Source organism: Onychomys torridus, chromosome 17 (assembly GCF_903995425.1).
Source record: "Onychomys torridus chromosome 17, mOncTor1.1, whole genome shotgun sequence".
Taxonomy (NCBI): Eukaryota; Metazoa; Chordata; class Mammalia; order Rodentia; family Cricetidae; genus Onychomys; species Onychomys torridus.
Window position 1 is genome coordinate 49,075,212 of NC_050459.1, and position 11,161 is coordinate 49,086,372.

Below are 11,161 nucleotides of genomic sequence, written 5' to 3' on the forward strand. Positions count from 1 at the left end.
CCAACTAAAAGATTTTCAAATAAAGGTCATTTGCATGACTCTTCAAGGAGATGTGAAAGCTATAAACTCACAAGAATAGGAGAAGGGATTATAGTAGATATTGTAATGCATTTTTGGAGGAGGAAATTAGACATGAGTTTCCTGGGTAGCAGGAAAGGGGACCCCCCTAGGTTAACATGTGCACACTGAGAGAGTTGGGGCTCCAGAGGGAGTTGGTCTTCCAGTCAGAATTCTGGAGCAACTAAGACATCAGAGCACAAGAAGGGGAAAGCAAAAGAGCTTATGCACGAAGAGTAAATACAGAAGGAGACGAAGCAAAGGCCACGAAGAAACAGATGACTTCCTGTGAAAAGGAAGAGAGCACAAAGAGACAGGAAAACACTAGGTGCTGAATGCAAAATGACTTTTATAGGCTCATGTGTGAACACTTGTTTTCCAGCTGGTGGAACTGTTTAGGGAGTATTTGTACTCCAATAATATGTATTTCTATGTATATGTAAATTATCTCCAATATTAACATATATGTATATATACATGTTTGGGGATAATATGTATTTTTACTATAAATACTTATTATTAAAGATTCATTGGAAAATGTTTATTTTAGTAATTTTTATATTAATGAACTTGATAAGCCTTTGAAATACACAAAAGGAAATTAATAGAAAGATTATGGTTTCATGCCAAGCACAAAATATAATATTACATTTATAATGGCACTTCAGTTTTAATAACCACACAAGCCATACAAACACAGATAGACACACCAAAATATTATCAAGCTCATTTCTATCATAAAATGTGACACCTGTGTAGTAAGAAGTATTCTTATCTAAAATAGTCAGATTTGTAGAGAAAGTAGTGATTCATCCAAACTCAATGTTGACAATTTAACAGGGCAGTTCAGGAGTCTATTTTTACCATAAATCTGTTTTGAACTGTAAATATATCCGGCTTGTTAAATAAGAAACACAGAACCGATTGCAGAGTTAAAAACCACGAGGTCAGAGCAAGAGGGGAAAACCTTACCCTTCACTGCTTCTGCGGTTCTTCCTCTCCGCAAGAGACCTACTTCTGTGCATCCTGTCTATTTAAAGACTTTCTGTTCTCCTCCCTCATTGGTTGTAAACCCAGCCACATGACCTCCTCGTCACTGCCTGTTTGTACAGACCTCCAGGTCTTCTATGGTTAGTATTGAGATTAAAGGCGTGTGTCTGCCATGCTGGCTGTGTCCTTGAACACACAGAGATCTGCCTAGCTCTGCCTCCCAAGTGCTGGGATTAAGGGAGTGCCCCACTACTGCTCAGCTTCTGCTCTAGCTTGCTCTGACCTCAAGGCAACTTTATTGACATACAAATAAAATCAAATTTCAATACAAATAAAATATTACTATATTTCCCCTTTTGTATTTTAATAAAAAGAAAAAAGGAAAAAGTTCTACCTAATATAAAAAACTATATACAAAAGTACAATAACTATATATACCATATATACAAACAATAAATACCTAAACAATGTCTAGTCCATTTGTATTTGAAAAATTCAGAGAAAATAATTCCATTATCTATCCAGAATGTACCTGATTCACTTTTTATCCTAACTTATATAGCCAACAGAACTGTCTTATAACGTCTTTCAAATTTATACACTGGTGGTCACCTAAAGGTTGACATATGTTCATTAGCATTTTTTCACTAAACAGTTTTTATCCTTTTTCTAAAGAAGGAGTTGGGGAGACATGAATGGCCTCTTGAACTTTCTCCTTTGGTTTGTGAAAAACACATCACTTGCAGTTCCCATGAGTTAAGTACAATCTATCAGGTATGAAGAGGGTACTCTGGAAGCAAATTTCATGGTCGAACCACCAAAGGCACTGTAACACAGACTTAGGATTGTTGCTGGGAAGACGTTCCAGCCCTGTTGAAAAGCATGAGTCTCCTCCAGCTTTTACAACCTACAACCTGCAAAGCCGCACCAGAAGCAGAGGGACTAACTAACGCTTTCCTGGCAATTCTTAGGTGGAGCTCGTTACATGTACAGTGCTCTTGTACTTGAGCACACTCTTACCTGGGATTTTTCTGTACTTAGCCTTATTCACCATCATAATAAAATGGAAAATTATTATCGCCACAACTGCGTATTTCCTAAATATAAATGCTAATGTGCTGCCATGCAGCTTTCTATGTAACTGTATACTAAGCTATTTAAATTCATATTGTTAAAGAGTGTCAGGTCCTCAAATATTAAGAACAATTGATACCTTTCTATTTTTTTTTTTTTGGTAGGTTTTCATTATATAACCTATATAAGCCCCTAAGTCAACATCTTCCCATCTTAGCCTCTAGTGCACTGGGATTATAGATGTGAATCTCCATGGCCTGCTAGCAGTTGATACTTTTTATGTAAATGCAATTAGTTTGAGTTGTATAATATCTCTTATATGTGTCAAGTATTATGTTTAGAAAGTCATACTTACCCAATAGTATTTCCTTGCTATTGGAAAAAAGAGAAATGTGAATGTTTCCCAAAAAATCACACAGAATTTTCTATGTACATCACACCTATTGACAGTCCTCACAACAATGGCAGTATATTTAGTTACGCACTTTAAAAGTTCACAGTAATGCCTAGCTTTGGTCAGGCTTCATCCAGCACTTCAAACACATGTTTTATCATTACTTCCATGTGGCAGATTTCCCTCAGGTACAAATTATTATCAAATCCAGACTTGCATCCTTACATTACACTGTACAGAGAAAGAGTCTCTTCTAGCAACTGCTATAGAAAGGGGAAAAATTACCTCCCTCTTTCCTAGAAGGCCAGCAAACATTCCTTCCCTACAGTTATTTATTTTTTTTTTTTTGCATCTGTCAACCAGTACTTCTGAATAAGAAGAAAGAGCTGTAAGGAGAATAAGTATATGCCTGAGTTATTTCATTGCCCAGTAGGAAACTGTGCAAAATGTCCCAAAGGAAGGATGTATGAGCTCGTTAGCAAATGATTTTCTACTTTTCCCAACACAGTTATCTAAGTTATTCTATATTAATAATCATTTTACTTCTTCACTTGTCAGAGAAAACAACCAAAATTTAAAAATCTATTTTACATCTTTAGTTCCATGGCCTGTATGAACAGTGGCGGGGGGTGGGGCTGGGGGGGGGGGGGATGTCTGGATGTGAAAACCAGCCCCAGATTAGACAAGGGAGAAAATGGGGCTGAGTTTATGAGAGACCCCAGATGGATAACTCCTAGTGTTAAGAAGATAGTTATATTTGATTCCTTTGGGGGAACTCCGAAACACTACCAAAAAACTATGACTTAACCTATGCAGAAGTGAGGATGAAAATGTACTAAATTCCTATCAATCGCATAAAAACAAGCCTATCCAAATAAACGCATTTAATTTCCTAGAGTTATACATTGGCGGACCCACTTGAAGATTGGTCTCTTCAAAGATGGCTTTCCACCAGACATTATCAACATTGGTGGTGACTGTCATTTAGGCAGAAATGCCAGAGCCTTCTCTTCTTTTCCTGATTAAGCCAGCCAATAGTCCTGTGATTCTGGCTCCTTAGGATTTCTCTTCTTACTCCCATCTCCACTACAATTGTTTTTCCTTTCCCCCCCTTGTTTTCAGACAGGGTGTCTGAAGTACAGGCTGGCCTTGAACTCAGTATTTGGTGGAGGATGCTATTGAATTCCTCATACTTGTGGTTCTGTCACCTTCCTAGTGCTGTGACTTCAGGTGTGCACTGCCGTGCCCACTGCACTGTAATTTATTGAAGTCTCCTGTGGAGGCATGCTCAGCTTCTATCCTCTTCTCCCTTCTCTCCTAAAATGATGAATTCTTACTCAGAGAATCTCTGGACTTGAAGTCTTTCCTTGTCTCACAGGGTAAAAACTTCTTAAATGAACTTGCCAGAGTCAACCCGTCCAGTCTCATTTCTCCACAACAGTCAGTGTGTAGTTTTGGCAGTTTCATGTAATGGTGCACGAATACAATAACTATGACTTCATTTTTAAGTGTCAGTGGGAGAATTCACAGGATAAGCCACAGTGTGGCACTGTTGGTTATCAGTATATCTAGCTTCATCTTTGCTAGACTTTACAATCATTTGCAAAGTGGTTGCACTGGCTGAACTCAAGCCAGAAGAGTAAGTATATTATCAGCGATAACCCTAATAACACCGTCTGATGTTTTAAATTTTGTAAGTCTACAGAGCATTTCATCAGAGTGCGTTTTCATATGTAATTGTCATTCAGCATTCTTTTTCTGCACATTCTTTTATCACTTTGCTTTTCTATTAGACTCCACTTTCCTATTTATAGACAGTCTCTGTGTATTATGATTACCTTTGGTTGGTGAGTTACATTTTCCAAGGTCTTCATCTTTGGATAATTACCTCACATATTCCCTAAGGTTTTCTCAAACTGTGCTTCAGTCGTTGGAATTTCATGGGACAGTGGAAAACTAAGATTCACAAATATAAAATACATATCAATGGGGAATCACTGGAGATGGAAGTTCAGAGTTTTAGGGGCTTCAGAAACTTAAAAGATCAAAGACCTTCCAATGGTCTATGCTGCACAGTTTAAGAATCAGTTATGAGTCAGAACTCTAAAGAGGTTGAGTGACTCGCCCCCACCTTCATAAGGCAAACCTGGGGAATATTCTGGAGCAGTAGGAGGGGATGATGGTGACTTCAACCTAATCCTCTTCCTCTGACAAGGCCACTGCAGATGTCTTACTTCACAAATATGTCTTCCCAGTGTCATTTTGTCCCTGAACTTCTGCCCTTGGTGTCGAGCTGCCAGGCAATCTCTATGTCACTGACTACTACAGACATGTGACATGAAGCACTGGGATGATTTATTCATGTGTTTTATGGGAGTGGTGGGAGTGGCAGAGCAGGCAGGTGTGGACATGGCACTTTGGAAAGCCGGGATCAGGATGACTGGGCCATCCACCATGACAGGCAGTTTGATCTTTTCTCAATTATAGCTGAAAAGGCTTCTTATAGTGGAAAAGACCATCTCTTTTGATGGTCTTTTTTAAGGATGCCTGAACACTCCCTGGAAGCAGAGGCAGGGCCATAACTGCCAGCAATGACGCACGGCTCCTGAGGGAGCTGTGCTTTGTGCTTATGCACATATAAATTACCTGAAACACACAGGGGTTAGGTTTGGGAGCTGTTAAGTCCAACTTTGACAACAAGTTTTCAAACAGGTCCAGGCAATTGTCCCTGAGCAAACACACTCAGACTTTGTGGACATTTGTCAGGCAGTATGACAGAATGGCACCAGGGCATCTATGAACTCTAGCCACATCTCCTTCACTAATATTGTGGCTGCCCATACAGGCCTGCAACCTATAGCCAACTTTCATACCTGCTCAGGTTGAAGCCTACAAATGAACACAACTTAATTGTTTTGTCCCCCATAGAAATACTTGACATTGACATGTTATTTTCTCCCTAGCACACTTGCTCAATAAGCTATAAAATAATAATAACAATAATAATAACAATAATAATAACAATAATAATAATAATAATAATCCCTTTCACATTTAAGCCAGTTTAAGCTAAGCTTTTTGAAACTTCCAGAACAGAGGCAAGATGTTGGGGATGATCTCTAGATAATCAGCTTACATTTGCAGGGCCATCCTCTGTGTGAACAACCAATTCTCCTAGAAATCACGAGTCAGAAATTAGAGTAGCTTTTTAAAATTCAAATTCACTTTCTTTTGCATTTTGTTTTAAAATGGTTCCTTACTATCATGAACATGACAAGGTTGTCCTCTCTCCACTCCTATTCGATATGGTGCTTGAGGTTATAGCAATAACTATTATGGTGAGAGGATAAATGGGCTACAAATCCGAGAGAAAGAAGCCCAAGAATCCCTACTTGTGGATGGTATGATTCTACACATAAAAGACTGCAAAGACTTCACCAGAAAACTCCTTCACCAGAAAATATTCATAAAGGTAGTAGGACACAAAATGAACATACAAAAATCAATAGCCTTCCTATATAGCAATTACAAACATATCGAGTATCTAAGTTAGGGTTTGTATTGCTTTGATAAAACACCAAGACCAAAAACAACTTTGGGAGGAAAGGGTTTATTTATTTTTATAGCTTGTAGTCCATCTTCCACAGAAGTCAGGGCAGGAACTCAAGGCAGGACCTGGAGGCAGGGACTTATTCAGAGGCCATGGAGGTGTACTTCTTATTGGCTTGCTGATAGCACCTAGGGCTATCAGCCCAGGAGTGGCACTGCCCAAAATGTGCAAGCCCTCCCCTATAAATCACTCATTAGAAAAATGTACTATAGGCTTCCCCGTAAGCTGATCTGGTGGAAGCATTTCTCAACTGAAGTTTCCTTTCCCAAAATTACTCTAGCCTGTGTCAAGTTGATATAAAAACCAGCTATCATATTGAGAAAAAAAATCAGGAAAATAATCCCACTCATAATAGCCCTTTAAAAAGTATCTTGGAATAGATCTAACTAAAGAAGTAAAAGACTTAGAATAAAACTTTACGGCACTAAAGAAATAAGTTGAAGAAGATAGTAGAATGTAGAAATACATCCCATGCTCACACACTGGTCAGATTAAATATTGTGAAGATGACCATCCTACCTAAGGCAATTAATAGATTCCTCACAATCCCCATCAAATCTCAATGCACAGGGCCAGAGATAGCTCAGAAGTTAAAGGCAGGTGATGCTCTTACAGAGGACCCAAATTTGATCTCAAGCAACCACATGGTAATCTGTAACTCCACTTCTACGAGATCCAGTGCCCTCTTCTGTTCCCCACAGGCACCAGGCACACATGTACATATGCATGTGCATAATATATACATACAAGCAAAACACTAGACTTATAAAATGGAATGTATAAATCTTAAAGCTCTTTTCAGAAATTTCAACATGCTTCTTCACAAAAATGTTTTTGAAATTTCATCATGTGTTAACACAGAAGATCAAGGATAGCCAGAATAACCCTGAGTAATAAACACACTGTTGGAGACATTACCCTTCCTAATTTCAGTAATTTCGAGCTATAATAATCAAAATAGCATGTACTGGCATCAAAAAGACCATTGATAAGTGGAATAGAATTGAAGACCCTGATATAAGCCCACATTCCTACTGCCACTTGATTTTGTTAAAGAAGCAAGAAACAAAGAAATATTGAAAAAAGAAAAGAGAACATCTTCGACGAATAGTGCTGTCCAACCCAGAGAGCTACAGGTGGAAAGAATGAAACTTGATCCTCATCTGTCATCCTGCACAAAATTTAACTCCAAATAGCTCAAGGACTTCAGCACAAGACCTGATACCCCGAATGTAATCGTGGAGAAAGTTGGGAATACACTTCAACCGACAGCCGCAAGAAAGGCATTTCCTCACAGGACATCAATAGCATGCACATTAAGAACAGAAACTGGGGGCTGGAGAGATGGCTCAGAGGTTAGGAGCACCAACTGCTCTTCTAAAGGTCCTGAGTTCAACTCCCAGCACCTACATGGTGGCTCACAACCATCTGTAATGAGATCTGGCACCTTCTTCTATGTACATAATAAATAAATAAATAAATAAATAAATAAATAAATAAATAAATAAATAAATAAATAAATAAATAAAAGATAGATAGATAAATACATAGATAGATAGGATAGATAGATAAATCTTTAAAAAAAAAAAAAAGAACAAAATCTGGACAATGACCCCTCATGAAACTAAAAAGTTTCCACAGGATAAAGGACAATACCATTCAAGTGAGGAGACAGCCTATATCTAGCCTCTTTTGAACATTCAGACAACTTTCATTGTGAATTCATTAATATATAATATAACTACTTTATTATCAATTATAATAATTAATTATAATTAATACTGTACATAATAAGTAATAATGTATATAATAATAATGTATGAAGCCGGGCAGTGGTGGCGCATGCCTTTAATCCCAGAATTTGGGAGGCAGAGGCAGGCAGATCTCTGTGAGTTCGAGGCCAGCCTGGGCTACCAAGTGAGTTCCGGGAGAAAGGCGCAAAGCTACACAGAAAAACCCTGTCTCAAAAAACCAAAAAAAAAAAAAAGAGAGAAAGAGTGGGATAATGCAGGGTCCTCCGAGGGTCTCTCCAGGTTTCAACACTAAATTAACCAAAATCTAATGATTTAGTATAAAGTTGGCTGGACAGCAGCTGTGTACAAACTGAACCCAACTACTGAGACTACAAAATATTCATCACTGGTTCTTTCCGAAACATTTCCTTCTTTGCCTTTTCTTTTCTTTCTTTCTTTCTTTCTTTCTTTCTTTCTTTCTTTCTTTCTTTCTTTCTTTCTTTTTTTATGGTGTGTGTGTCTCCAAATGTATGTATGTGTACCATGTCTCTATCTGGCTGGTATCCTTTAAAGTCAAAAGAAAGTGGGAGATCTCATGGATCTGGAGTTATGGACATTTGTGAGCAACTATGTGGGGCTGGGAATTTAACCCCAGTCCTCTTCAAGAGTAGAAAGCATTCTTAACTGCTGAGCCATCTCTCCAGCCTCTTTTTTTAGTACTCTTCTATAACATAAAATTCAAGTAGTTTGTGAACTTGGGTTGTTTGTTGCATAAATCATCCTAAAAGTCAAAATCAAATTAATTTTATTATTGAGCTGAGTTTTGTAGTACATGCTTGTAGACTCATAAAATTGGGAGTCTGAAGCAGACAGATCAGTATTGCACAGTTGCAGAGTAAAATCTGCATATTGAGAAATCTCATCAGATATAAATAAGCAAACACATATTGTGTGGAGCTTGGGGGTCCTCATCTACGATCCTAGCTACTAGGGATTTTAAAGCCAGAGAATCACAAGTTCAAGGCCAGCCTCACTATCTTACTAGGACCTTATTTCAACATGTAAATAGAGAACTTGGATATTAGCTTAGCAGTGTGAGGAGCTGGCTTCAAGCTCAAGTACTGCCAACAAGAGGAAAGAGAAATTTCACTTTAGTGGTTTAGGGAAGAAAAAAAGACACGTGTAGCCCTTATTCCTACAAGCATTCCTGAAAATCATGACAAGGTTTTCCAATGTTCCCAACAAAAATCAGTTCGAATGCTCAACATGGCTGCTGCTGTTGCCCTGTGCTGTTTCTAGCCATTTGTTGCTAATAAGAACCTGTAATTTTCAGCAGAAACGCTCAAGTGATGTGACGATTAAGCTCTAGTTTTGCAGTTTAAAGTTTCATACTACCTCCTCCATCGTGCTCAGTCTGCATTAAGTCTCAGAGAAAACGAAAGATGACCGGGGCTTATTGAAAGGTAGAAATCCAAGCTGTAATGGTTGAGCTAAAAGAAGTGTTGCCGTGTGTAAAACTGACGATGTCCTTTTAGTCTTTAATGCCTCCCCAGGTGCTGATCAATTACAGAAAGCTGTGAATAGAACAGCATAAAACAGTTTTTAAGGTTTATACGGAATGTATTCCCTGTTGTAAATTCCCATTAAAACACCAAGACAGAGCTGCCTTCTCCAGGGCAGCAGCCCTTGCCTTCGCCTAGAACTCACTGTCCACATTCCTCCCTGCCCGCTCTCATATAGACTCCTACACTGCTGTTTCCTGGCTTCTCAGCTTAAGGGTAAATGCACAGCTGCTCACAGGGCAGAACAAGCTACTGAAACCTTCACTGGCAACGTAATAATTGGACTATGAAAATCAGTTAGCTCAGGGCGCATGACGAAGCTACACTTCCCGCAGGACCTTCAGTGTAACCAAAGGGGATGCTTAGTTATTGAAAACCACTATCAAATGCCCTGAGAGAAAGCATTTCCCTAATGATTATTTATTTTTTTAATTTATGTGCATTGGTGTTCTGCCTGCATGTACGTCTGTAAGAGAATGTCCGATCCCCTGGAACTGGAGTTACAGGCAGCTGTGAGCTGTCATATAGGTGCTGGGAATTGAACCCAAGTCCTCAGGAAGAGCAGCCAGTCTCTTAACTTCTGAGCCATCTCTCTAGCCTGAGAAAACATTTTCTAAATAAGAATAATTTGACAATATCTTCAATAATTTCAATGATCCATACTTTATTTTTCTAGAAGTTGTTTTCAAAATAAGTTTCTTGGTAAATACAAATATACATCACTACTGTAAGTTCATTTTTATTAAAGTTGTTAGAAAAAAAGCCTAAAAAATTATGAATCTAGATTTCTAGTTTCTAATATAAAATTTTAATTTTAACTATCTGTTATTTGATACATTGTACATAAATTAGATTAAAAATATTGCCCATAGCCAGGCTCGGTGGCACACGCCTTTAATCCCAGCATTCAACAGGCAGATCTCTGTGAGTTCAAGGTCAGTCTGTTCTACAGAGTGAGTTCCAGAACAGCCAGTGTTACACAGAGAAACCCTATCTCAAAAAAAAAAAAAAAAGAAAAGAAAAAAGAAAAGAAAAATTAGGATTGAATTTTACAGAGGTAGAGTGGTGTGGCAACAAGGAAGTGGTGCTGTGCCTCCATGCTGGTGCTCTATTGGGGTGTAACAGCATTTACAAACTGTATTCTCTTGATTTTTCTAAGTGTACTTGCAATCGAAAGAAATAGTTAACAGGATTCATTAATTCTAGAAATTCTTCTGAAATACTACTAAACTCAACGTTATATATTTTATATACTAACATAAAAGATTACAATTTTAAAGTGAGAACACTAAACATTTACAAGAATACTAAAAACTGCTTCCTGAAGTTATTCTATTTATAAGCTAAATTAATATTTTACTTACCAGTAAAGTCAAATTGTATAGTATAATGAGGTGACTAACATAAAATACCAAATAGAAAGACATCTTTCCATGATTTTGACTATCACCCAGAATTATTACCACTAGTTTCATTTACAAAGTTAGAAAAATATTTACATAGTAACTTTCTAAGTGATTTTAACTTTCTTTCAATTTAACTTTAAGACTTTTTCTCTCCTTAAAAGTTGCTAACTTCCGTTATGAGATAATGAAACCTCCACTGTATATCACATGGACGGCCGCCATTTATGTCTGTGCTGACAGTCTTAGGTACTCAGCACACTTCCCACAGGGAACGCACTAAAGAACCATGCTCTCAGAATTACGGTGTTAATAAAGAAGATAGTGCTATTTGTTGA